The sequence below is a fragment of the Herpailurus yagouaroundi genome, unplaced genomic scaffold (assembly GCF_014898765.1).
Source record: "Herpailurus yagouaroundi ecotype Mexico unplaced genomic scaffold, PumYag 253, whole genome shotgun sequence".
NCBI classification, from domain to species: domain Eukaryota; kingdom Metazoa; phylum Chordata; class Mammalia; order Carnivora; family Felidae; genus Herpailurus; species Herpailurus yagouaroundi.
Genome location: NW_024412470.1, coordinates 50,248 through 74,247, shown reverse-complemented (window position 1 = coordinate 74,247; position 24,000 = coordinate 50,248).

Below are 24,000 nucleotides of genomic sequence, written 5' to 3'. Positions count from 1 at the left end.
TTCCGATTCTGTGTCTCCCTCTCTCTCTGCCCCTCCCCCATTCATGCTCTGTCTCTCTCTTTCCCAAAAGTAAATAAATGTTGAAAAAAAAGATTAAAAAAAATAAAATAAAAAATAAAATAAAATAAAATAAATAAAAAAAGAGACAGATTTGCATGTTTTGCATGCTAGATGTGTGGTGACTAGGTTTCAACCCCCTAATTTTCTTGCTTGACACCAATATAAAATGACCCAGATTCCTGGTTAAGTCAAGTGCCTGGGTCTCCTCTCCAATTTTTTTTGATGGAAGTAAAGGTGTAAGGAGGAAATAAGATACTGGGCAAGGTTTAGTAAGCATATGTGTGGCAGCAGCATTTCATTTAACAAATGCTTCCCTGACAGTACGCAGTTCACACATAAAGTATGACCATTGATATTTTTACTTTTTACGTGCCAGTATTTTAAACATGACATATTTCACAATGGTCAGGAAGAGTGGTAAGTGCCTGGATTCATGCTGGGTGTCAAGAACTGTGAAGGGCACAGTTATCCTTCTTACAGTGTGACAAGTTCACCCGTGTTTCATAGATGTCGGCAGAATGTGGGACTGCTGGGTGAGAGACAAAGGTCTTCGTTACTCACGGCACAGGAGGCAACATGAGCATAACATTCACTTGGGTTTCCCTTGTCCTCCAGTTCCACAGACGGAGGTGATATTGAATAGATGCGGGTGGATGCTGCGCAGTCTGTGTCACACTGAAGAATACCGAGATTAGGAGACTCCCGGTGTCGCAAGAGGGCTGCTAACAGTCTCGTCCATCCTGTAACACCAAGGGAGACTGTATCTTTATGATGCTCATCGGGAGACAAATCTGTCCTCTATTCCAGAGGGAATTACTACCGCCAATTTTCAAAGCTGTTTGCTCTACAAATATTCTGGAAAAGATTATGTGGAATAAAAACCGTCACAGGCATGTAAAAATTTGGCAGACCCATGGAAAACTGTCTCCTAACAGTATATATTACAGCCATGTATACAGTGTATGTGGCATGTGTGTGTGTGTAGCATGTATATGTATACCGTTCTCCCAACAATTCTATAAAGGGAGCTCATAATTCTCACTTTAGATGCAAAGAAGCAGTATCTGCTTCGCGCCTTGCCGAACATCCCAGAGACTGTAAGGGACAAATTCAGAAATTCAACCTTCGTTCTACTCAACAGCCCACAGTCTCTGTGATCAACCAATACATGAATTGCCATGAAAAATTGGGAGAAATAGATGTAACCTGTGACACTGAGTTTTAGAAAGAAGGCTCTTTGACTTATGTTACTTCCACTAGAGTTAAAAAAAAAAAATCTGTGTTGCTGCTCTCCTCATAATTGAACTTATTACAAATTATATCACGTGCAATACCATTCAAACAAGTATGTAAAATGGTGGTCAATGAAGCAGTATGATTTTTTTCCCCCTTCAATCAAACCAATTTCTCAGTGTAATTATAATCTTGGAAGATACAGTTAAAAAGATGTTGAATTAAATTGAGCTCTGAAAATTGCTCACCTCATGATTCCTTCTGATTACATCTTGGCATAATTCCACTAAGTTTCAATATGTAATTTAGGGATAATGTATAATTGGTATTGGAACCATTGCAGCTTCTCCACATTTAAATGGGAGGCCAATTTTATTAGTAATAACTATAATAACTCTGCTAAATAGGTTGTATGACTTAGTTGCTCATTAGGAAATTATTTTTCAGCAGGAACATATTACATTTATATATTTAATTCAGGTTTTAAGTAAGAAATTTATTAGCGATGCAAGTGTTTACAAGGAGATAATTTTTACAGAGATTAGAGTCAGGTCCTAATCAGACAATTATTTCCCATGGTGCTAAGATCAAAAGCTTATTTTCCATTAAGTTTTATATTTAGGAAAACTTTATATCCACAGGAGACATTTTTAAAATATGCAGTGATTTAGACCCATGCTATCCAAATACCAGAGAGGTAACATGGCTCCCTCCAATTTTATGACACAGTGCTTTGCTAATATATTTTATGGGGGAAAAACTTTTTTTTATATTAAAAAAAACACTAAAAACAAATACAGTAGACACTGGTATCCATCATTTACTAACCTACATAATAACTACTCTCAAAGTAGGCTCTCTCGTGAAGCAAATCTGGAGAAAATTTGGTTAAGATATGTTTTCATAAAAATTATATTGCATATTAAATAAAGGTGCTGAAAGGTCCTGCTTATAAATAAAGTTGTTTTCTCATTGTCTTTGAAATTTGTTTGATCACAGGCCACTTTCTTTTATAAGCTTTCCAATACTTGGGGGAAGTCCTGAACACTCTTTAATGATCTTACGCCACTTGAATGACAAGGTTCATAATCTTAGTTATTTCCAGCTTCTCACATATTGGATAAAAGCATTTCTTCATTCAAAAATATTCAGCAAGTTCCTATCCATTCCCAGACCTCACGTGGACTTGAAGAGATCATTATGGCAGATGGAAGAGGTTGACTGTAGCCCCGAGGGGTTCAGAAAGTGCTAGATTGATGCCAGGGAATGAACGATAGGGATTTATTGGTCATCAGCTTTGAGCTCCTATTCACTGTGTCTTGATTTCCTCATCTTTAAAATAAGAATAATGTCTTCTTGGTATGTTTACTGTAAGGATGAACAAAACACAGTTAGTTTGGAATGTTCCATAAATGGCAGCTGTTATATAAGTATTCATTACTTCGGCTATTAAAAAGTGACTTTGGAAGTTACAAAACATGGAGTCAGGGATTTTTTTCTCCTGAAAGTTACCTTCCCCTCAGGATTTCATAATACTTACGGAAGTACGGTACAAAATCACGCAGTGCTGTATCTAGCATATAGCTCAATGTATGCATGTACTTTCTTGTGTTTGGAAATTGGCACTGAATTGTATTACATTTATTCAGTTTCTTCAGCAATATTTTTGAGCTACTCATGTAGCAGACACTTCTCTAATTGCTACAGATACATCAGCAAACAAAAAACAAAAACATATTCCTGCTTTCATACAGCTTATATTTTAAATTATAAGCAAGTTCCTGTGCTTGTAGTAAAAGCCAAAGAAGATTACAGAAAATTGGAAAAGCAGATTAACAACAGCATGTGAAAAAGATTTAAATTCAATCGCCTTAAAAACAAGCAAGACTTGATGTTTCTTAAAAGGAGCTTGGTTCATTTCTTGACAGAGACAGGGTGGGTTTGGCAGATTATAAGAATGTTGTTATTGCTCTGAGCTTCTGGTTTTAGGAAGGAACTTTAAAAAAAATTATGTTTATTTATTTTTGAGAGAGAGAGAGACAGAGCACGAACAGGGGAGGGGCAGAGAGAGGGAGGCACAGAATCTGAAGCAGGCTCCAGCCTCTGAGCTGTCAGTACAGAGCCCGACATTGGGTTCAAACTCAAGAACCACAAGATCATGACCTGAGTCGAAGTTGGACGCCTAACCAACTGAGCCACTCAGGCGTCCCAGGAAGGAACTTTTTTTATACTTGTAAATTACTAGCTACTTATTTCCACCCAACATTGCAGATACATTTTAATTTGATCTTTAAATCTCTTCTTAGAAGATAGACTATGTAAGACTAATTCTATTTTGTAGGTTTGAAAACCTAGGCTCAGAAGGGAGGCACATGAGTTAGTTGAGAGATAAGCAGTTCAATGTGGCAGAGGGAGAACAGAAATAAGATCTGCCTCTTGACTGAGGAGGCTTACCACTCCTGGTTGTGAAAAGAAAGTGGTAATAATGTCCTTAACAGATAGTTACAAAAAAGGAATCCTGATTTTCACCATGCATAACATCTAAATATTCTTCACAGAAATCACTTTTCCTTGAAATCAGATAATTATATTTAAAGTGAGATCTTGAGAATGAGACACAGACATAGCCTTTGGTCCTATGTCACTAATTATTCTAAATATAATTTGCAACTTTACATATGTTGAATCAGCTCTAACAGCTTGTTAATGTTCTCCTGTGCTGCAAAGGAGTGCTATAGATCCATGGAAAATCATCAACAAATATGAGTAGTTCCAAATTTGTAATGGCATATTCACATAGTATGGCAAAGAATTACTCAGCTAGAAGGCTAGTTAGGAAAATATGGGGACTTATCTAGTTGGGGAAATGTGGCCCCTCTTTGGGAAACTTTGTGGTTAAAGTACCTGTTGATTCAGGACTGGGACCAAATCCTGTCCCTCCTAATGGGCATGATTTAACACCTCTGAGCCTTATTCTTCTCCATACGCAGTGGTGATAAGAGCAATGTCTACCTCATGGCATAATTTTGAGATTTTAAATGAGATAATGCATACATCTGATACTTAGTGATCACTCAGTCAAATGTTAACTATTATTATTCCCCTTTGAAGTTAACTGATCAACTCAAATTATGTTCAACAAAATTATCAATCTGTTAGACACCCTGTCACAAGTTACTTTTCTCACAAGTTTACCTTGGAGATTATGGAATTCTCAAATATCGATAATCTTAAGAAACTAAAACACTGGGGCACTGGGGTGGCTTCCAATTCTAATTAAAAATAACTTTTTTACATTTATTTATTTTTGATAGAGAGAGGCAGAGCACAAGTAGGGGCAGAGAAAGAAGGAGACACAGAATCTGATGCAGGCTCCAGGCTCTGAGCTGTCAGCACAAAGCCCGACGTGGGGCTCGAACTCACAAACCGTGATATCATGACCTAGCCAAATTTGGATGCTTAACCAACTAAGCCACCCAGGTGCCCCCAATTCTTGGTATAGGCTCAGGTCATGATCTCACGGTTCAGGAGCTGGAGCCCCACATTGGGCTGTGTGCTGACAGTGCAGAGCCTACTTGGGATTCTCTGTCCCTCTCTCTCTCTCTGTCCCTCCACTGCTCTCTCTCTCTCTCTCTCCTTCTATTTCTCAAGATAAATAAACTTAAAAAAAAAAAAAAAACTAACTAAAAAAATTTGCATAGGAGAGATAAAGAAAAGCCAGTAAAGTGTAAGTTCATTTTGAATATGGCTTCTTGGAGCACTTGGGTGGTTCAGTCAGTTAAGCATCTGACTTCCGCTCAAGTCATGATCTCACGGTTTGTGGGTTAGAGCCCCGCGTTAGTTTTGTGCTGACAGTTCAGAGACTGGAGCCTGCTTTGGATTCTGTCTCCCTCTCTTTCTGTCCTTCCCCATTCACACTCTGTGTCTCTCTCTCTCTCTGTCATAAATAAATAAACTTTAAACAAAATTAAAAACTAAAGACATGACTTCTTCTATTTGTCTCATGTTTGTAAGTTTGATATTTATATATACATCTGCAATAAGTTCTTAAAGTTTACATTTTCCACATATGCTGTAAGAATTCATACCATCAATTAGAATGACAGTTAAACATAACATTCCTTTGTTGATTCACTTTAACATGACAGTCCTAATTTAATGAATTCTTAGGGAGTTAGGAGCAGGGAGAAAACAAAGAGAGAATCTGTAGAATGTACCATGATGGGTATGGAGGGGATGATTTTCCAGAATTATGATAGTAGAATTGCTCATCTAAAAACATGGTGCTAACCAATTTGACAATAAATTTCATATATTGAAAAAAAAATAATAAAAACATGGTGCTTCCTCAGGAGGACTTTTTTTTTTTTTAACTTAACCTTATGGAAAGTAATGTAGCAGAATTCAGCACAGCATGATGGCCTCAGGTGCCAGGCTGCCTGGGTTCATAGCCTGATGCTATCACTTATTAACGGTGTGATTGTTGAGTATATTGCTTAACGTCTATATACCTCAGGCTCTTTGTAGCATAGAGATAATAATAGTCCTCACTCTATAGGGTTTTCTGATGATTGAATAAGACATTGAGTATAAAGGATTTAATATGGAATACAACATGTGTTCATAACATATATATTAACTGTTATTACTTCTACATTAAAAAAGAATGCCTCGGGGTGCCTGGGTGGCTCAGTCAGTTAAACGTCCAACTTTAGCTCAAGTCATGATCTCTTGGCTTGTGTGTTTGAGCCCTGCATCGGGCTCTGTGCTGAGAGCTCAGAGCCTGGAGCCTGCTTCAGATCCTGTATCTCCCTCTCTCTGTCCCTCCCCTGCTTGCACTCTCTCTCTCTCTCTCTGAAAAATAAATTAAAAAGCTAAAAAAAAATTAAAAAAAAAAGCATGCCTTAAATAACAGAGGCACTTAACAATTTTAAAATGTTTTTTCACTTCCTCATTTAACCTTCACAAATCCAAAGGTAAAAAGTTCAGGTATGGTCCTCCTCCTCCCTCACTAATTAGCGATTCAAAGAAATCCAGGGACATGTCTAAATCCTAAGGTCATTAAGAGGTGGGCTTGATTCCATGATGAAATGTCCATATAAATGAAATAATAGGCTCTCTCCTTTAACATCCTCTTTACCAGGTCCTGGCTTCACCATCATCACAAGTGATGACTTTATCACCAGATAGGTGTTTGATAAAGGTAACAGATGAATGATGAAAGCAGCAAAACCTATGCATTTTAAGGGGAGTAGGGAAGAGAAAGTAGATACAGAGCTATGGGAAGACTGCAGGGAAAAGAATTACTAGAAGTGCGTCTTCATAAAATCTTGGGTGGCAAAATAAAGCCACTGCAACGTGGTTGGTGCTTCAGTCCAAGCCGCAAATAGATGATGACTCTAGCAGCTAAAACTGTAAAATATTTTTACATGCAATTAAAAAAAATAAATAATAAAGGATACTATATATTCTTGAATGATTAGTTTCTACATACCCAGAAACATCTAATTCTCTATTTTGTTCTTATCTTTGCAAGTTTAAGTGGAAGGAATCTGCCTTTATTTGAATATTTAAGTTACCCATCACTCAGTATAAATTGCCTGTCTTCAACAATTATGGAAGATATTAGGCACAGCAAGACAGGAAGAAGATTAAGTCAGTTCTGCAAAAGGAAATATTGCCTTTCCCTAACTTTTACTAATGTCACTTTGAAAAATCTTGAATATCTGTTTTCCTGTTCAATTATTAAACACAATATGCTTGTGAGACTTAGTCCATTAGTTTTGAATTTTGTTTCATGCTGTTTTGTATAGTGAGATGCTATTCTGATTATCCTGGGTAATAACTTAGCCCTTCCATATTTTTCTTTTGACTTGTTACATTCTGCCAATGATTTATAAATTTTCAGATATAATTACTGAAATATTTTTATATGTTTTAAAATAATTAAAAATGGTAAAGCAATTATCAAGAAAACCTGTGATTTAAACATAAAAGCTTTGTGTTCTCATTAAAATTTCTACATACACATAAAATTATAGGCATGTAGGCCTTTGGAAAGGAGATGCAGTTTATAACAAAGAATAAAATACTTGGCAACATGCATAATGTTATTTTGGAATTGTATACTAGATGTACATAATAAAGTTTACTGACATTTTAGTCCAATTAAATTTTACTTAGCGATGATACTGATTATTATTATGCAAGAAATTTACTTAAAAACTATTTTTGAGCATAACAGTTATAAGAAAACATATCAAAGTCACCACCTCTTTTTTTTATCTCTAAAATAAAATCAGCACCTTCTAGAGAAGAGTTATGATAGTTTAATTTACTCACTACGTTTTTGCCTCCAGGTATCAGCTACCAGAATGTCAGACATAACATCTCTGGAAGACAAAAACAATGCTAAAGAGAATCATTTCTAACTGTATTTAGATTATAAATTCTTTGAGATCCTGATGGGAGCTATGGGTCCTCTTTCTAGAAAAATGCACATATGCACTATGGGTCCTAGGGCTACAGGTAAAATAACCTGTGCCAAAGGAAATTTGCCTTGTGAATTAACTGATTTATTCAAACTATATTTATAGTGTACTGAGTATGGAAACTATGGAAAAGATAGGATTTACTTTTTTACTGGCTAATGTGGCAGGGCAGGAAACATAGCCATGGAGATAATTGAAAAGACTTCCCAGAATGGACTATTTATACAGAGACGGAAAGAGCAAAAGAAACTCATAAAGGATCATGGAACTTTCTTAAGTGGCTACCAACAGCTGAATTCTGACCTGAGGTGGCCTGAGGTGCACAAGGGGTGGGGGGCGGGGGGCTGGTGTGGGAACCAGATGAGAGCTCTCATGTCCAGGCTTTCCTCTTTGTGTGAATATTAGAGCAATGTTCCACATATATTTGAGAAAAGTCTTCAACCTGAGAGAGGGCCCAAATAAAACAAGAGAAAAAAAATGAAACAGACAATTCAGGAAACAGAGAAAGACCTAAATTAAGCTAAAGTTCTATAATTTGTCAACTATCCCAGTGGTAAGAGAAGACACTGCATCCATTAAATAAGAGCTGGATGCTATCCACAGGAATAATCAGAGAATAAGAAACAGCCATTCAAAATTAAAACTGCAAGCTAACATAAAAAAAAAAAAAAGTGTGAAGAAAGATGAAGTTGAGTAAATGTTCCCAAAGTAGAAACTACAAAAAAGAAAGAAAATTTGAGGGGGAAGAAAAAAAAAACAAAACAAGAAAATTAAAGGACTAATCCCAGAGGTACAACATTGAAGGCTCAAGACGGTGGGAAATACTGTCCCCCTCCCTGGACACATGAACTTGTGGTCTCTCAAGGACCACACAGATCATCTTTTCATTCTGATTCCAGAAAAAAAAAGTATAACTTTCTTTCTTTTTTAAATTTTTTATTTATTTTTGAGAGACAGAGAGACAAGAGAGAGAGAGACAGAAACAGAGATAGAGCGTGAGTGGGGGAGGGGCAGAGAGAGAAGGAGACACAGAATCTGAAGCAGGCTCCAGGCTCTGAGCTGTCAGCACAGAGCCTGAGCCAGGGCTTGAACTCACCAACCACGAGATCATGACCTGAGACAAATTCAGATGCCTAACCGACTGAGCTACCCAAGCGCCCGCCCCCCCCCCCCCACCAACTTTCTTTTAGGTGATAAATAAAATAACATTAAGAACCTAGAAAAATTATAGCAGAGATATTAGGAACTTGATCCTTCAAACCACAGCTCCACTATCCATTTTCTGTGGGACCCGGAAAACTCAGTTATGAAATAGAAAACAAAAATTACAAAGTGACCCACGATATATAATGGCGTTTACCTTTTGGTATATACATATGTTCATGCTTTGTTTAACAATTTCTATATTCCTGTACTTTGGAAATAATCTAACCTTTCAATAATATAAATATCCAGTAAATAAGACTTTTGAGACACACTTGCTTACAATAAATTCTTTATTTTATTTTTTAGAATAAATTCTCAAAAGAAGACCAGTTATGCTTTAAGCATTTTTGAAGACAATTGCCCAGTTGTCTTCAGAGAAGTTTATATCAATTTACATCCATCTAGCAGTTTCTACAAGGGCACATTTTTCTCACATCCTATCAATACTGGTATCATTATTGTTAAAAATGTTTTTTAATTTGGTAGGTGAAAATAATATATCATAATTATTTTAATTTTCATGTATTTACTTATTATTAATGTTCAAAAGGCTATTTTATTCTTTATTTTTTAAAACATTTTTTTAATGTTTATTTATTTTTCAGAGAGAGACAGAGCATGAGCAGGGGAGGGGCAGAGCAAGAGGGAGACAGAATCCAGAGCAGGCTCCAGGCTCTGAGCTGTCAGCACAGAGCCTGACATGGCTCTCGAACTCATGAACCATGCGATTATTACCTGAGCTGAAGTTGGATGCTTAATGGACTGAGCCACCCAGGTGCCCCTCAAAAGGCTATTTTAAAGGAAGTTTTATAATTTATTTTTACAACTCTCATTTGTATCTATTTTCCTTTTGACAATTGCCAATTGAGTATATACTTAACTATATATATCTTATATATATACATATAATATAGATACATGTATAAACATATAAGTATATTATATGCATATATGTGTGCATATATATGCATATATACACATATATATACACACCTATGTATATATATACATAAAATACAATAAAAAAGAAAATACAATAAAAAAGAAAATATATATGTGTGATAAATTTTTGATGGTAACATATTTTTAAGTACATTGTTATGAGTTCAATGGTTTCCTCCCAAAATCCATATGTTGAAGTCTTAACTCCTAATACCTCAGAATATGACCTTATTTGAAAATAGTCATTGCAGGTATAATTAGTTAAATTAAGATGATGTCATACTGTAGTAGGGTATACCCCTACTCTAATATGACTGAGTCCTTATAAAAAGGGGAAATGTGGACACAGACACACCTATGGGGAGAGTGCCATGTAAATGTGAAAGTAGAGATCCTGATGATGCTTCTACAAGTCAAGGAATACCGAAGACAGCCACTAAGCCGCTGGAAGCTATGGACAGATACAGAAATTTCCTTCATTTTACTGAAATTTCCTTCATTTTGAAAAGTTCATTTTTATTTATATCTTACAATGATCCAGTTCATTACAGTTTCTCATTTTACCAATCAAATACACTAATTTTAATTTTATCAAGTATAACTTTCTAGTCATTATTTCTACTAAGCCCATAATCCCTGGATTAAAATTTGAAGATGCATATTTTCCATGAAGATTTAATTTGTCCAACACATTTAACCCTGCACAGTTTTAGCCATATTAATTCTATTTTATTATGGTTATTTCTACCAGGCCTATTTACTATGCCTTTTCACAAATGACTGAAGTCAGCTCGGTCAGGAAAAAATTGTAAGTGATGTTGTGAAACACAATCTGAAAGAGAGATAGAAGCAAAGACAAAGAGAAAGTCAAGAAGACATTGAAGATGATTAAGAGACATACACACACACACACAATGTCAGAGAGTCAGCAGACAAAGTTTTCAAATGCCTACTAGAATAAGAACATCTTCAGGATCAAAATGTACTCAGGGTCAAAATGCTAGGGTCAACCCACATGCTTCAGGAGTCCTAAATTACATAGGTACACAAAAGGTAGACTAGAAATAGCAAGTTTCTTTTAGAAGATGTGACAATCTTTCTCTCTTAGACTGGCTAAAGAGAATACTTTATGTGCTTGGAAATCATGAGAAGTAGTTCGCTGTGGGAAGCCAAAGTCTAACTTTTCATTCCCCCTACCTAAGAAAAAGTTCTATGGAGGATATAAGGAATATTTTTACCAAGCAAATTTTTCCTGTAAAAACAGATTGTGGGGCTCTTCAAACAGGAATTTCCACTGATGGCTTACAAATGAGGAGACCAAACAAGTTAAGTATATCTTGGGATGACTTTCAACATATGTGTAGTAACCATTCAGTTGTGAATGAAACAAAACAGCTTTTGCTATATTGCTCTATATCTGATACACACGCTTCTAAAACCTGGTTCCTTCTCAGCTCTGCAACATCCGAGGGAGGAAAACAATTTGGCTATTAGCTTACCAAACTTTGGTTCATTCTTGTCCGACTAAAGGATTTTCTACCTTCAAAACATTCAAGATTGTCGTTATAGATGTTTGGATCTCAGATGCATATGGTTCACATTGTTCCTTTTAAGTTTCAAAATGTCTTTTTACTAGTGTAAGCCCTAGAGGAAAAATGAATTGGCTTTCAATATTGATAATACATACTCTGAGGTGGAAGCACTTAACACTCTAAATTTTGAGATCAATTACAGAATGAATGGGATATTGGGAGAGTAGACCCTTTGGATTCATGAATGCTTTATTGGATCTATCTTGTGCTTATTATTTAAGTCTGAAAATATTTACAATTAAAGAGAAATGAAATACAGAAGAAGCAATAATGAAAGAACTAATGACTTCTTTTATGTCAGGTTCTAGATTGAAAGCTCTATTTGCCACTTGAGCCTTAAGTAGCCAATTTCACGCACAATTCACTTAAACCTAAGTTCCATAGCAGAGAGAAATTTTAACTGCTTCTTCTCCTGTATATAATACACTATAGGAGAAGTTAACATGATTAGTTATCATAAGATCTACTGCAGCAGTTTCACAAATGGCTATGAGGCATTTGGCAATTTTCCCAATTATGATACCTACAACTTTCCTCTCTGTCTTATACTGTTTGGATCTACCAGAAATTCCTTCCACTGGAAGAAGCCAAAGTAATACTAACCCACCTAATCTCTCCTTCTATACTCATAAAACCTGCCAAACTCCCAAGCCTGAGACACTTCCTTGGGAGACAAAGGTATTCTTCATTCTTGATAGTAACTCATCTTTTCTTTTTGGTGAGTCTAGAGAGATATGTTGAAAAAATGTTTTTGCATTATTTTCTCTCCTGTAACACAGAAGAAGACAAAGACGAAGACAAAGAAGATGAAGAAGACGAAGAAGACGAAGACGATGACGACGACGAAGAAGAAGAAGAAGAAGAAGAAGATGAAGAAGAAGAAAGAGAGGAAGGGAAGGAGGAGGAGGGGGGAGGGGGCCGGCGGCGGAGGCGGGGGAGGAGGAGGAGAAAACCCCCAACAACACAGAAGCTATACAGTTCTTTGGTGCTGTAATAGAGAGGTTTTTTTTTGTTTTTGTTTTTGTTTTCTTTGTGGATAGAGTCACTCAGTTATGTAAGAAAATCAAGTATGGATTTTGGGGAAAAAGAAACTAGTCTTTTATCCCCATGTCTAGCACAAATTTATGATGTAACTTCAGTAAATACCTTCTTACTTTCAGTTTTGTCATTCCATAAAGTGAAAGAGTTGGATGCAATAATTTCTAAAGTTATTTTAGTCAACTAAAGTAAATGGTACTAGTTGTGCTGCTGTTTCTAGGCAAAGAAGTGATGAGGTTGGCAGCTATTAACTCAATTGTTGCATAGCTCATATGTCCTCTAAGAAAACAGGAGAGAAAAGCTGGAACACACATTTGAGTGGCATGAGCATTTCTTTGCTACCTGCAGTGGCGCGGCCATAGCTACCAGGTGCCACTATTCACTGGGTTCCCTTCTGGTCCAGTTCTAGTATGAATCTGGGAAGGACAGGGATGTTCCTCACAATCTCCTTCACAAGCCTCATTGCTCAGACACAATTAAAATAGCCAATAGATTCCAAGAATCTTTCAAATAGAATAAATCTAAGACTCTTCTATTAGACTACCAGGTCTTTGTCCTCTTGGTGACAAAAAATAAACAAGAGAAAAGAATAATTTGAAGCTTACTCTTTCAGGTGTAAAAGGAATTGCTGACATTTTCATTGTGCTAGAAAACTAGAGCAGAAGGACACATGGCAGCAGCAGGGAGCTTCTCCAACTATCTTGACAACTTGCTACTTTGACAGTTTCTATGAGAGTCCCAGCTGTGACCAAGGTAAGTGGGATGGCATCACTTGAACACTGCAGCTGCCCTCTTGGCAAGTCGAGTTTTGTGTGATCCTTGGGAAGACAAAATATGTAACATTTCAAAGAGGGGCCACTTTGCTACCAAATCAATCTCTACAAGTCTTTAATGAGTTGACTGAAGGAAATAAAGTCTTAATTCTTCATTTAGAAGGGCTAGGATCACCAGGTGGCTGTGAATTCCTCCTCAGTTTTACCAGAAGCAAAGAGACTAAAACTGAAAGACAGATGTCTGACCAATTAGGTATGTCAGACTATTTCTTTCATTTTATGCCTTGCATAAGTTCATAGTTTTCCAAACCTGTTCAAAGTTAACGGACAAAGAATGTGATTTACACTCAACTACTGAAAGGTATTAAATCAGAGCTGAGTAGTTACTTTAGGCTACTTGGGAGAGCATGATAATCTGCAATTATTTGGAAGCTATAAATATTGAGACAAGAAAGGAGGCATTTAATAGGGTATTTCAGAGTATAATAATAAGAATGACATAATGTTTAGAGCCTGGCTATTACATCAGGGATAATCACACGATGTTAAAAGCTCCTAAAAAAAAAAAAAAAAGCTCCTCATATTCTCATGAGGAAGGCTGCAGAAACCCCACTCTTGACAAGTCTGCCACTGAACTTAGAAAAATGGAATAATGGATTGAGCAATATAAAAAAAAGCAGATTGTAGTGGTATCATAGCATGTTGATTATTTGACTATAAACTTCACAAGCAGTGTCTACTCTTGGAAACTATTTGAATTGTGTCTTCTTACCTGTTCCTTAAGAGTCTCTCTTTTTCTGTTGGGATCATAACAAGAGGCATTCTCCTCTCTCAAGCTGTCCCCATGATTGCTACATGTTGTGCTTCTCCCTCCCCCAAGGCTATGAAACAACTTTCGCTGTTCTCCCACTCTTCTACTTCCTTGGAAAACATTACTTGGCTAATTAGATGGTGAAGTGGTACTGCTGATAGTGCTTAACATAGGATTTTAAAAAGGCCTCCCACCTACAAAGCAATGACCCTCTGAAAGGAAGCTGCAGACAGTCAGGTCAGCAGCAACTGGGGCCTTCTTAGCACCTCGCAGGCCAGAAGATACTCCACAGGTGCCCAATTCTGCACATCATTCTCTGTAAGGACTCGGATTATCATCTAGACTTTTCACTCTCTCCTTCGTTTACTGGTTATGTTGATAAAACTAAGCTTAGTGTTAAGCATGGGATTCCCTACTGAGAGAAAGAAATGGTAGGGCAATACATATCAGTTGTTAGCTAGTATACATAAACTCAAATTTATCATATGCTTTCTTATCAAAGGGTTATATTAACGATGAGCCAATTTAAAGTCTAGTTCTCAGGGGAGGTATATGAGATCATTCAAAGTTCACCATTCGTTCTGCTAAAAATGGAAAACTAAAAGCAGCTTATAATCCCAGGGACAGATATTCCAGCATCCCTGTCCTCTCAACAGATATGGGCGTGACGATTACATGCTCAGTTTTTGTAGAGGTGGTGTATGACTGGCAAAGGTGACATTAACTGGAGGAAGTTGATAACAGCAGCTCGTGCTTTTAAGATATTCTAAGAATAAACTGCTATGTTAGAGCAGTTGTAAAGAGACGCTTTCCTTTTTGTATTTAAAGATTCATCAAAGAAAAATATGTACACATCGCTACAAGGCAAATACTAACAGAAGAATGAACATTATGAACATTGATAAAAAAACTAAATGTAATAATGCAATGGCTAAGGAATGTGGAATTATGAAAACACAAGAGGCTTTTAGGATTCATCTAAACTTAATAAAACTTTTTAAATTGCTGCCGTAGAGAAATTCTGTACAAAGCCAAGGTTTAATGATTACTGGGGAGATTGACTAGACTCTAAGTCAACCTTGAATTCCTGAATTCAAGTTTAACATTTTATCATCTATTTTACATCATTAAATTTTGTTACCTGAGCAGTGCTGGTAAATTTTGAAAAGCTTTCCTAAGGTTTAACAGGATACTAGGGTAAGAGGTTGGGTAAGAATTGCTCAAGAATCTGCACTCTTAGAGAAGCCTTCTGCTATGGGTGTAAGTTTGGGGTATAAAGTGTTTTAGATGAATTTTATCAAAGGAAGAAAATGTGTACGTAAATGTTCCTTCCAGGAGAGGAAAGAGAAGTAAAAGAACAACATTGCATTTATGACTCATCGCCATGACCTTGCTGTAGTTTCCTGAAGAAGAAACTTTTCCTCTTAATGAGGAAATTGTTCTGTCTCTTGGAACTGGTTAACTGGGACCAAAAATGTAAAATTTCTGCTGTATTCTTCTTCTCTCTCTTTTGTTTTTTAAATATTAGACATCTATGAGACCTAGACTTTAGAAAGAGTATTTTCCCCTGGACCCTGTGTAATTTGCTTGGCTGTCATAACAAAATACCACAGACAGGGTGTCTTATGCAACATAAATTTATTTTCTCTCAGTTCTGGGGCTAGAAGTCCAAGATTAACATGTTGGCAGGTTTCTCCTGAGGTTAGTTTCTCCTGAGGCCTCTCCCTCTTTGGTTTCCATGGATATATTCTTGTTGTGCCCTTATGTGACCTTATCTTTGTGACTATGCATTCTTGACGTCTCTGGTGTCCTAATCTCCTCCTCTTATAAGGATACCAGTCAGATTGGAAGAAGGCCAACTGTAATAACCACATTTTAACTTAATTACCTCTTAAAGGCCCTATCTCCAAATAGTCACATTCTGTGGTAGGAGGGGTTCAACATGAATTTTAGGAAGTATAATTTAGCCCATAATGGACCCTTTGTTCAGTAACAAAGGGAAAAATAAGCATAATTTTTGGCACAGGTAAATGGAGTTTAGACTTCTGATATATGTCATATTCAGAGGTACAGTTGTTAAGAACTTCAGCCAACATATTAGGAGAAATTAGCTGTTTGGCTTCTCTTTTTCTTTCTCATATTGGACTCACTTTGCCTCTTCTAAATTCCCTGTAAGGTATAAAAATATTTACCCTCAGGAAATATTTAAGCAGTAAACTCTCCCAGACCTACAGACTTTAATGATTCTGATAGACTTTTTCCTTTTTTTTTTCTGATAAAAATGTAGCTTTAATGTAGCATTATATTGCATTATAAAATTGAGATGAGAGAATGATTTTTGTTTGTTTGAGAAATGAAGACATTATGAGGCCAAAAACCAGGGAGAGAAAATAGTGACAGAGGGAGAGAATACTCAAAACTCAGGCACTCATCCTGGGGAAAGAGGGGGATAGCTACTACATGCACAGGGCTCCGGTGGTGGACCTAGAAAAAGACCATCTTGGGAAATCTGACAATAAATGTTTTCACCAATGCCTCATGATGAATATCTGCATAGGCAGACTGTGGTTTAAGTATTATTTACAGTGACGGGAATTAGCATGTAGATCTACTTTTCTTGTCTATCCTATTGTCAAGTCAATAAAATATGCCCTGTGAAAGAGGTTAAGGTAATTTGATACTCCAAATGTGTAGGGCAAATGTCCTTGGAGATATGGTCAACACTCTGAGGCCACACCCAGAATGCTTGTAGGTCACCAGGTCAGTCATTATCTTAGGTAGAGGCAGAAAAATGGAGAAAGGAAATAGCCCAGTTTTGAGCTGTAGTATGTGATTAAGGAATAGAACTTCCCAGCAATGTCATTAGGGTGACTCCACAGGCATTAAAATTTAGTGTGGAGGGGAGCCTGAGTGACTCATTTGGTTAAGTGACTTTGGCTCAGGTCATGATCTTGTGGCTTGTGGGTTCAAGCCCCGTGTTGGGCTCTGTGCTGACAGCTCAGAGCCTGGAACCTGCTTCAGATTTGATGTCTCCCTCTCTGTCTGCCCCTCCCCTACTCATGCTCTGTCTCTTTCTCCCTCAAAAATAAATAAACATTAAAAAAATTAAATAAAATTTAGTGTGGAGCTAGAGGAAATTAGGATGTTGTAGGATATTGTACTGCTTAGTAAAGTGTCCTGTACAAAATGAACGTTACTCTTTGATCTTAAGTACATTCAGTGTAGACTTTAGTTGCCTGAGGAAGGAATGAGACAAATAGAACAAACCCGGTACATGCATGTGTGTGTATATTGTGTGCATATGCGTGTGTGTGTGTGTGTGTGTGTGTGTGTATGTGTTTGTGTGTGTGTGATATCTTACCTTCTACCTACCTCACCATCTTCTTATACTTTTAGAAGTCAAGTTCAGAGTCTGATGACTTTGAGGCACTCCCAACAGTCAACTAGTTGCTGTTAGTGGGAGGCTCCCAGTCCTGAATAGAAGGTAGTTGTTTCTGGCATTTCACTTTGGCATCGTACAACTGAGAGGTAGGTTCATTATGAGCCAAGTTTTAGTAATGGTTAAATAGAATCCTCTAATGTATTATCTCAATATTAATTAAGTTACCAGATGACTTATGTTTCTTGCTAATCCCAAATTTGAGATGGAAAAGTGCCATAAAATGCAGGTAATTCAGAGATAACAGTTTGGTGACATTTGGATCACACTAACAACATGGGGAATGTTGACTCCAGTATTTCTTTTTATCCAAAAGAATGCCTCCACATGTATAACCTTTGCTTAAAAATTTCTCATTGGAGGTAAGCTTCACAGACCAAAAAAAAAAAAAAAAAAAAAAATGGAAATCATGCGTTGCTCAAGTCAACCAGCTGAAGTAATTCCTAAAGCTAGCAGCTCTGGAATCCCCCTGACTCTCAGTCTGCACTAGGTAAAGGGTAGCTGAAATGCTTTACACTGAAAAGTGCATTTCCCAAAATATTGAGTCTATCAGTGCTTTTGATAAGAAAAATTATCCCAGTCTACTCCAAAACAGGGTTTGCCAAAGCAGAGAATGAAAGTACTTTTTCTGAGCACAAGCTAAGGACTATTATCTCAGAAGGTGATGAGAAGGCATAGATGGAAGAGGATAGGAAGGAGTAAGACACATAGGGAGAAGGTAACTCAAGGAAGTACTTCTGGCTTGGGGGCTCCATTTAATGTCTGTGTGAATGCCACTGTCTGGAGCACAGCTCCATGAAATAATACATGTGAATGGTACTCCTGGAGGTACCCATTAAAGTGTCCTGGTAATATGAGGCTCTGAGTGGAAAATAATTTTCCATGATATGTACATATATACATTCCTAGAGAAATGCATATATTTTCCATTGGGGTTTATTAGATGTGAAGAGATTTGTCCCATGGAATGCACTATGCCTCTAAGCTATTTTTCTTTCTGTTGTTCATAATTTAACAAAAATAGCCATGTTTGAAAAGTAACCTCTGGGGAATTCTATATAAGGTTTCAGTAACCACGAGAAATCTCTGGTAGTGGAAAATGGCAGAACCCTCCTTTTTTCATTTATCACAACTATCCTTATGTTCTGTTGCTCTACTCCTGAAGCACAGACAAAAATATATAAAGATTTACTGAAAGAGACCTTTGAGTTAAAGATTCAATCAATAAACAACTATTTATTGTCTGTATTATATGAAACTCAGTATAGTAATTTCTTTTTCAGTTGGCTTAAGTATAGAATTTTTACTTGATAACCAGAAGGAACCTAGTTAACGTGTAGGCCAAAAGCAACAAGAATTGATCATAAAGAGATATAGTCATAGAGAGACCAATAGGTTAAATGTAGCTTCCAAATATCTCAGTAGAAACAAGTAGATTTTTCATAGAATTTGGTGTTGAAAAAAGTCATACATATAAACTATGTCAGGAATTGATAACTATCTTCATTCTCTCTCCCTCCCTGCCTCACCCTTGTACCAGGATTGTACATAGGAAGGAAAATTAGACGTGTGAGTGTTGGATGCTTGTGTTGTTTGGAAATCAAGAAAGGATTTGAAATTTTACTTGCAAGTCAGGGACTGAGAGAACCTGTAGAATGTAGGATAGTAAGGTGCTCCAGCAACATACTTCTATAAAATAACCACAAAATTTAGTTGGCTTAAAACAACCATTATATTGTATCTCATATCTGTGTCAGGAATTTAGGCATGCTTAGTTGGCTGATTGTTCTATTTTATGCACATCAATTTATGGATATTGCTCATTAGTATTCCAACTGGTAAATGGGCTAGACTGTTGGTCCCAATATGGCTTAATTCACATATCCTGAATCTTGGTAGGGAGACTGAAAAGCAAGGCTTAGCTGGGATGGTTTTCCAGAGCATGGCCTCTCCAACATGGTGGACTCAGGGAAATTGGTCTAACTTTTTACACGATGACCCATGTAAAATATTTCAGAGACAATATTCAAAAAAAAAAAAAAAAAAGGAAACTGAAGGGCTATTTGTATCTTAGCCTCAGAAATCTCATCCTTTTACTTCTAATGCATTCTTCTGGCCCAGCTAGTCACTAAGGCCAAGCCAGATTGAAGGAGAAGAGATTTAGAATCTACTTTTCCATGAAAGAGTCGCCAAAAAATTCATTGCTATTTTTAATCAGTTACAAAATGCTACCCATAAACACGAGTAATTCAGTAGGGGTAGGAGACTGGAGCCCAAGACGTCTTTAAAAATATTAACCACTTCCTCTCCCCCCATCTTTTATTTTCAGAAATCTTATTTCCGTAGCTTATGAAAGAGGGTTTTGGTCAATCTAACTAGCAACTGTGTCGATTACCCATTTTTCCCTATACTCATTAAAAGGTAATGAGGAAGGGCATGACCCATAACCCAACAGCACCACTAGGAGGTCTGCTTTAGAAATAGACTTAGCCCTCAGTTTCAGCAATAGATCTCTGAATAGCTTGGGGAGACCAGAGCTGTGATCTGATATTTAAGAAGCATACTTCTGCAAAGTTTAGTTGTGATATATTTGAGACTCAGTGGAGGGTGGTGCTAAAGTGCCCTGCAGTCACTAAAAGGGTAGCCGTATTTTTGGAAACAGATGGCAGAACTGATGATAAGACTTTGCGGAAGTTCATATGATGAATAATGAGATAACGTTTTTAAAATAAAGTTTATGAAAAGAAGAACCAATGATTAAATGTAGGGTTATTTGTGTCTTGGAATGAGGCAGGAAGAAGAGAGGGAAAGACAAAAGCAGAGATACAGAGGTAGAGACATACATGACATACAGAAAGTTGTGCATATAGGGCAATGCAGCTGCTTCACTCTTCTTTGGGATGAGATGAGGTATAATACTGATGCATAAAAATAAATTGTTTAACTCAGAAAGACACAGGCGGACCTAGAGAAATGTAGACCAAGAACAGAGGCAAACTCATCAAAGACACACACATAGAGCCCTCCACCCCATATATAAATCCATACAAACCCTACGTACAAATGCCAGAGTTACTTTAGGCACTTTTGGGGATGAAATGGACTTAATTAACTAATGAATAGCTGAAAGTATTCCATGAAGAGAGGCATGCCAAGTCTTCATAGGGCCTTCGAAACTCAGATGAAAATACACTGAGACACATTTCACAGACAGACACGCCTGCATCATTCTTCCTTATAAAGATAGACTAACCTTGGAATTTTTAAGGATTTTGCCATTAAAGTCATTTAAAGCTATGCTTCATTTTAGTATTATGCGAAAAGAATAAGCTATATTAAACTCATAATAAACTATGTTAAACTCATCAGAGGGTAGATTTTGGCTCAAGAACTGGAGAGTCCTTACTTCTGTCTTACTTTTAGTAATAACATAATGTCTATTACCATTAGCTTACAATTACTTGAGTAGTTTAATATACCTTAAAATTGCCAGAGTAGTTATTAAGGTCCTATTTCAATAAGCTATTAGTGATTATATAAGTAATAAGACATTCACATCATGTAATTCCTTACATTTATTTTTCAGGGCATAGCAGATATTTTTAGTGGTAGGAGATAAGAGAAAGGAATCATTCTATCAGTATTGTAGATTTCATCTTTCTTGAAATTATACATTACTTAAGGACTGATTTTAAATATCACTTTTTTTCTTTAAAGTAAATTTTAACTAAAAATTGTTTTTCTACCCCCAAGTTATAAAATGTTAACATTCTTTTTAACATTAAAAAAACCCCTGATAATACACATCTTGTTTCATTCCTAAAGTTCATGGCAATCTCAAACATGAGAATTGATTCATCTCTAGGATGTAGGTTATGTGTTGATATAGATCATGTATACTGATCATTGAGAAAAATAATCTTACTTTTTGTGGATAGAAAAGACTGCATATGTCTTCTGAGGAGATAAACTTTTAAAAATTCTTTTAAATTGGAAAAATAAAAATTTGAAATTTAAAATTCTCAGGTCTCTGAAAAAAAACATCTTTTTAAGGTAAATGTCAAAAAATATCAATTGATCAAAGCAGATAGCATCACAAAGTATTGAAACTATATTTTTTAAGCTACATTTTTGAACTTGTTACTAGATGACACATTGTCAAATAATGAAATATCAAGTGATGATCAGACATGAAATATATTAGTGGTGGTAAAAACTTAATGAATTGTAATGCACTGCCAAAGACCTAAAATTTATGATTTACTTATGAGCTAAAATTGTATGATATGTGAAGATACCTGTGGTACACAGCTTCCAAGATGGCTTTCAATGGAGTCTTACTTCTTGGCATTCACACCCTTGTGTACTCCCTTCCTACAGTGAATAAAAATGTCTTGTGTCACTAATAGGAAATTGCAAATTTGATGGAGTATGGCTTTCAAAGCTATTTCATTGATAGGTTGTAGCTCCTATTTTATTCTCTTAGCTCAAGAACTCTGGTGGTAAGTCAGTTGTCACGTCACAAGGATACTAAAACAGCACTATGAAAGAAAGATCCTTGTGACAAGGAACTAACTGGCAGTAGCCATGTGAGTGAGCTTGGGAGCAGGTTCTCCAGCCCTGGTTAAGTGTTCAAATGACTGTAGCCCTGAGCAACATCTTGATGGCAACCTCATGAAGTGCAGTGCGCCAGAAATAACTAGGTCAGCCACTCCTGAATTCATGACCCAAAGACACTATATGACATGTATGAGGTTGTAAATGTGTGTTGGTTTTGTTGCTGTTGTTGCTAAGTTTTGGACTGATTTCTTATACTGTGTTTGAGAACTAATATACCAAAATATTGATTATTATAGACCAAAATCTAACACTTAACAACCGCTCAGCATTATGAAAATTCACTTTATTAATTCTGGGTCTCAGATACCTTATAGATAAAGTATAATAGTATAATTAGATGATCTCTAGGATCCCTTTTAGATACAATATTTATGAATCTTTCTGAATATAAGAACATGAATGTTAAGTTAATCAAGTCCCACTAGATGACTTAAATATTGAAGGAAAACTTTTTTTGCTTAATCACTATAAGCTATTTTCATTTATATTTAAAATCACTCAAAAGAGAAGCAAATATTTTAAAAAGTTGATGCAGTTAGAGAGCTAACTCATGCTTCAATAATTTTAAATTGGCAAGTATGTTGTGGAAGATAAATTGTATAATATATAAGGCATATTAATAAAAGGTAAGGGGAAAATGAGTTAATATGAGTTTTAGTGCAGGATGAACATTTGAATCACCTGGAGAGATTTTTTTAAATGTACTGATGCTGGGGTCTCTTTAGATCAATTAAATTAGTGTTTCTGGTAATGGAATGAGAGATGAAAAATTTTTGTATACTCCATAGATAATTCAAATTTATAGCCAATATTAAAACTGCTGACACTTGGGGGGAGTTGTTAGTTACCAGATTGAAGAGAATTTAGAGTGGGTCCATTGTGGATGGAGAATAAGGACACTCAAACTCTGCTGGAGACCTCCCCATCGGAAAAAGAACCACTGGCCCTGCTCACTCAGAGCTCATTAATGGAAAGCTGTTCAACTGTCTATACTTGCATAAGTCAACTAGCTAATTAAGATCCTCTCAGCAAGAGTGGAAGAAAGCCTGAGGGGTTACTGTTCACCTGGATTATATAATTGTAAATTAAGGATTATAGATTAAACTGAGAAAATGCCAGAAGTTGAGTATAACAAAGAATATATAATCTGTGTAAGCAGGTGATATAGCATAGCCTAAGTATTCGGATATTTATTATTAAAATAAAGTATTTGGTTACTCCCTGTGGAGTAATTTGGAAACTATTCTTCTTGTGTTTTTTAATGAGTTTATTTTCTAATCACAACAATAAAAATAAAGGTCAGCATTTTAGATCTGATGGTCCTCACTATCTCTAAAGACAACAATGCCATCTGGCCATCACCCATAATATGTAGGCATAAAATCTTAGCAACTTTCCAAATGCCATTAGTGTAAGCACTTTGCATAGTAAAAACAAAGCACAACACCATTTAAAAATTAAAAGACTAATGAGAAGTTGGAAAAATTTCACAACGTGAAAAATAGCACATAAATCAGAAGGAAAATAGATTGTATCAATAAAAATGTGGGCAAATAACATGAGCTGACAATTGAGAAAAGAACAAATACAAATGGTCAACAAAAACTTGAGATATTCAACCTCATAATAAATGAACATTTGCCATCTGTAGGATTAGCAATCTTTTTTAGTGACAGTGTTAGTGATATCTGTCACTTCCATCCACATAGGGAGTTAATAAGCATTTTAATTAGAGAACAGTTTAGTACTCTGTATTCAGATTCCATACATGAAAATGTCTGAAAATTTATATTTA